The sequence below is a fragment of the Antennarius striatus genome, chromosome 18 (assembly GCF_040054535.1).
Source record: "Antennarius striatus isolate MH-2024 chromosome 18, ASM4005453v1, whole genome shotgun sequence".
Classification (NCBI taxonomy): domain Eukaryota; kingdom Metazoa; phylum Chordata; class Actinopteri; order Lophiiformes; family Antennariidae; genus Antennarius; species Antennarius striatus.
The window spans coordinates 7165259-7170861 of NC_090793.1; positions in this window are offsets into that span (position 1 = coordinate 7165259).

Genomic DNA, 5603 nt, shown 5'->3' on the forward strand with positions numbered 1-5603 from the left:
TGCACAGTAACCCAAGCCTGGATGTGTTTTTCTGCCTTCAGCACCACGGAGAGCTCTGAAGGGAAGAGCAGGGGGTGGTGGTGGTGGTGGGGGGGGTAGCAGCGAGTGGGAGGTTGGGGGTTAGCTGAATGGGAGGAGTCAATGGGTTGCCAGGGTGTGACCTCATTAGACAAAACCTCCTCTTCCCCGGCAACCACTGCCCCCCCCCCCCCCCCCAGCCCCCTGCCTCTCCCTTATAGCTCGTAAACAAGACCGTGACACAAAACAAGCGGTTGCAGTGAGCACACCACATTTCTTTCAGGTGCAATCATTACATGCACAGGAATCCAAAAAAAAGAAGAAGACAGAACTCAGAACAGATACATGACAGCAAAATGCACTCAGATGGAAACACACACTGACATTCTGATACAAGATTAAAATATGTTGAATGTATTGGAAAAAAAAAAAAGAACAAGGCAAGCAATCTAAAATAGAGATGAATTCCCAGCAGCTTCAAAGATGAACAGGATGACTGCGAGGACAGAGTTGAGCCTGAGTTACATGTTTGTCAGGAGGCTGCTGCGGTACCTCTGTTTGTCTATCTGGGGGGGGGGGGGGGGTATTGGTTTCAGCACGCTGTCAGTTGTTTATGGGGTGGGGTTGCCTGGTGCAGAATCAGGGGTTGAGGGAGGGTGAGTGGGTTTGTCTGAAGGGATTAACACCACAGGCTCGAATTGATTGGGAAAGAAGAGGTGTGTGGTTTTCATTAATACTGATTCTCTTTGTGCCCCCCCCTTTTTTCTTCTTCTCTGGTTTGTCCTGGGGGGTCTAGAGAAGGAAATCAGAGGTACTAAAGTCAGATTTCACAGATACAGGGTGGGCAGGAGTGGGGCAAATGAGGTTGTTAAAAATAAAGCAAAGGGAGGAGGAGCCAAAAAGAGCAACAACCTGCTGGTGAGTTCTGTCAGGCTTGGAATGAATCACAGTGCCGGACTGCATATGATTATCAAATAAACGCCTGTTTCGGAGGGAGGAAAGCAAAGGTAAAATAAGGTCAAATTAAATTCTGCACTGTTTTTCAACACTTGTATCATAGCAACATGCCACATGGCATAAAGAGCCAGTCACCATGAGCTCGCTTAAATAAAGTGCTGTGTCAAAAAGGTGGACGTCCCCTTTTTTCAAGTCTATTGTGAGGGATGTGGTTGACCAGCCACACACAAAGCAAGTCAAATAAACTCAGCACACGCACTCATGTGCAAAACACACACACACACACACACACACACACACACACACACACACACACACACACACACACACACACACACACACACACACACACACACACACACACACACACACACACACACACACACACACACACACACACACACACACACACACACACACACACAGGCTTTGCTGTGACCTCAACGTACGACCAATGTGTACAATCTCAAAGGAAGTATTTAGATCCCATCAGAGTTCAGTGAACACAGACAGTAGGGAACTCCCAGGGGCAAATGGGTTAAACAAATTTTTCCACCTATGTGCACAACAGTTGTTTGTTTTGTGAACAGTGGATGACACTCCTCCAGAGAGAGAATGGAGGGTGAAACAAGATATGATGCCTTTAACTTTTTAGATCACACACATGCTTGCAGGCACCCAGACTTACTGTGCACACCGAGGGAAAGGTATTCAAATGGCCTGAATGCATTTCCTTTTTTTTGTTAAATTTTGGTGATGAATTATTATTTTTTTGTATGTTTTTGCAGCTGAATAAAGATGTTTTTGAAAGATATTTTTAAAAAGTTTTTGTATTGTGTGCTTCCAGTGACTACTTAATAGATCTAAATGTGTCACGTCAGAATTTAAAATTGAAGCTTTCTAATGACCATATATAAGGTCAATAGTTTTAAGTATATCTGATTAATTTTTACATTACATAATAGCTTCTTTACTTATGTAGAATCAAACATAGACAGCCACTCAGTCTGGAAAAGGAACACAATACCAACAGTTTATGCATGTGAGTGGAACATTATAATATTGATGATTTACAAATTCAGATCAATATGCCCCGGAGCAGATGCCTGGTGTTTTGTTCAATCATGTGTGTAACGAGTCTGTATTGATCCACTGCTGTAACAGGCTAATGAAGAGTCTATAAAACCATTATACCAATCAATTACATACCACTGAAGAAATTGAATTGTGACAAATAGAGCATGGATTCTGCTATGTTTAAAAATATTTTTCAAACATTTGCAAACAAAGATAATGTTTTAATGAACAGAAATTATGGCACAAAATTATACACACATTCTCTCTCTGAATTTAGTACAGTCTAAATTCGAATACTTGTGAACTCTTTAGTTAACTTCTGTTTTTATTAAGTGTAACTGCCATTATTAACTCCTACACGTGGTGTGACTGGGAATAGTATCTGCTTCATATGAGGATGTGGGTCCTTAGGCCTTGTTCAGACTAGCCCATCCAGATTGATGACGCATATCTCTGACCAGTCCCAATGGGATTTTTGCGGGACGGATTAAAACCACATTCAGGGGGTAGTTTTGTGTCGGATAGGGACAGAGGCGTCTGCAGTCTGAACAGCTCTCAACACTCCAATCGGATATGGCGGACCACGATGTCATATTCGCGAAGCAAGAGCAAGGCGCCAGAGGGAAGAGCGTCGCACATTACGTTGTGGTAAAACACGGAAGAAGAAATTGACGATGTCTGGTGTATATGTGTGTTTTCTCCACCTCTACCAGACAGTGATATCGCCAATACACCAAGGTAACAAAACTTTGTGTTCGTCGTCACTGTTGTTGCCGCCGTCACGATTATATGACCTCACACATCACGCGCACTAAACGACAATTCCGGCCCGACATCGTTGCTCTGTCAGATCGGCTGATAATGTGGCCCAGTCTGAACAGACCAAGATCGAATTTGGACACTTGCTAAAAACAGTGTGAACAGTCATCCCTAAAAATCAGACATGGAAGGAAGTCTGATACGCCTGCAGTCTGAACGGGGCCATAGTGGACATTCTTCAAAGCTTCTGTGAGGCAATAGGGCAATCTTTGTTTCTGCTCTTCCTTTTTCTGCCATGAAGGTGATGATGAAGATGGACTGGCAGGACAGATAGTGAGACATCGGTGCTGAGTATGTCAGACTGTCATTAAAGATGCATCACGCCTTACTTCCACTCCTCAAATCTGCACCCGAGAGAAATGGAGCATAACGTTCTTCCTCTGACCAGTATGACCTCTCTATATTTCATGCAAGCATGCACAAGCTGTAAATGGATGTATCCTTTTTTTAAAAAAACAAAACAAAAAAACCTCTATTTCGACTTTCATTGCTGAATGCAAGATGTTTCGTTTTTTCCTTACTCCTTAGAAAAATCGGTTCCACATGTTCCTTACAGTTAAGCTCCAAAGGAGGTTAGGTTCCTCTGAATTGAGAGTCCTCAGTACTACTTCATCAGCACTTCCTCCCTCCAGAGATATCAAGCTATGGCATGTCTCTAATGACCACCCTCCACACTTTCCTCTGTTCGTCTGAGACAGAGAGGTGAAAATCAGAGACTGAATAGAGTAATCTCTAAAACAGACTGTTGAGGGCTCCAATCTTATGGGTTAAACCCCCTGTAAGCCCCTTAAATCCCCAGTTTAGAGGACCGAAACTGATGGGATAAAGTCTCCGGTGATTGTCTAGTAACTGCTTGACACAAACATGACATGAAAACATGGAATAGAGGATACTCTACCACTATTGCTGCAGTCATTCCTATTTTGCTAGCAAATAGTGGCTGGGTCCATTACGGAGAAGGACATAAGCATGTACATATCCATCCATCCATCCATCCATTTTCTTATCACCGCTTTATCTGCTGTCGCGGGTCACGGGGAGCTGGAGCCTCTTCCAGCTGATTCAGGGTGTGAGGCGGGGGAAACTCCAGGCGCAACGCCAGTGCATTGCGGAACCACACATTGACAGACAACCATGCCTGCACACACTCACACCTATGGCCAATTTGGACCGGCCAACTAACCTGAAGCACATGCTTTTGGTTAATTGGCCATATCATGGAGTGACAGATATAATTTCTGAGGCTGTGTAAATGTTTTACACAGTATCTGTAAGAGATACAGCAGATTCTAATGTAATCTGCTGTATCTCTTACAATCAAAATAAGGTCTGACTTTGAAATAAGGCCTTACTGTCTGAAAAAAGATAAACAGATTTCTCATCATGTACAAAAGATCCAAAAATCTCTGTCACCTCCTGCTGACTTCATGTAAACAATGTTTATGGCCCTGGACACAGACGTACAAATCACAGATGGGACAGTGAGAACTCAACTCGGTGGCGCCATCTGCTGACAGAAAAGATACATTAGTTCGTCTGAGAAAAAATTTAACAACAAAAGGCACAACTGTATTATTGAATCATTAGAAAATATGACGTGATCACTGATGAAGGCTTCTTAACATTGCTAAATGTTATTGTCAAAAAAAAAAATCGAAACAATTATGTACAAAAAAATTTGAAAAAAAAAAATTCTTGATTTGCACATAGATGCACAGTGGCGCAGCGGGTACTAGCACCTGTCGCTGCACAGCAAGGTAGACGGGTCCTAATTATTGTAGACTTTGAGGTAAACTCTTATAAAAATGCATCAACTAGTTGAAATAGACAACCTGATCGACTTACTGGTAGCCACCAAAAGAACAACCAGGCCACATCTTGTGTTAAATCTAATACTTTTTTTGAACACAGTTGTTTTTGATGCTGTTTCAAAGTGTCATTTCACCAACTTTGGCAACTGTCCTCTCCCTATCATGTTCTCCTCACCATATGGCTGCTTCTCTCTCTTGTGTTTGTGTTTTATCTGTGATATGAAACTATTATCCAGGGACTTGTGGTGAAATCTAGCCTGGTCTCTGTCCCTGTCTGAGTAGTTGCATGGAGTAAGTGATGCTCGGAGAGACTCTGGCCGTTACAGCCACCACTGCAATCAGGACAGGCGTGTCACAAAATACTAGATCACTTTTGGGAATATTTTGTAACTTTTATAGCTCTCTCATTTTACTGATTTCACTTTAATCACAAATGCCTAAGAAATTAAATATACAGTGCGCCCCCGTGCTTTGCGGTTAATGTGTTCCAGGAACCAAATACGAACCACGAAATCCGTAATATAGCGACAAACTATGTATCCTTTTATTTTCAGTAATTTAAACGTTTATGACCCTCCCCATCCTGATATAAACCACCTTCTATCTGTATTACCTTTTCCCACACTCTTATCGACTGTTCAAAGCACTTTTGTGTCTCACGGAACGGGGCGCACTGCCGGATGCCGTCAGCCAATAGAATGCGCACACAGTATCACGTGACTGCCTACTAAAAAAATCCGCGATGAGGTGGAGTCGCACTCGAATTTGCGAGGGCGCAATGTATATGAAGGCGGTCCTCGATTCGAGTCCCACTCTGTGCGGAGTTTGCATGTTCTCCCCGTGTCTGCGTGGGTTCTCACCGGGTTCTCCGGGCGCTCCAGGTCGATTGGCCGTTCCAAATTGGCCGTGGGAATGAGTGTG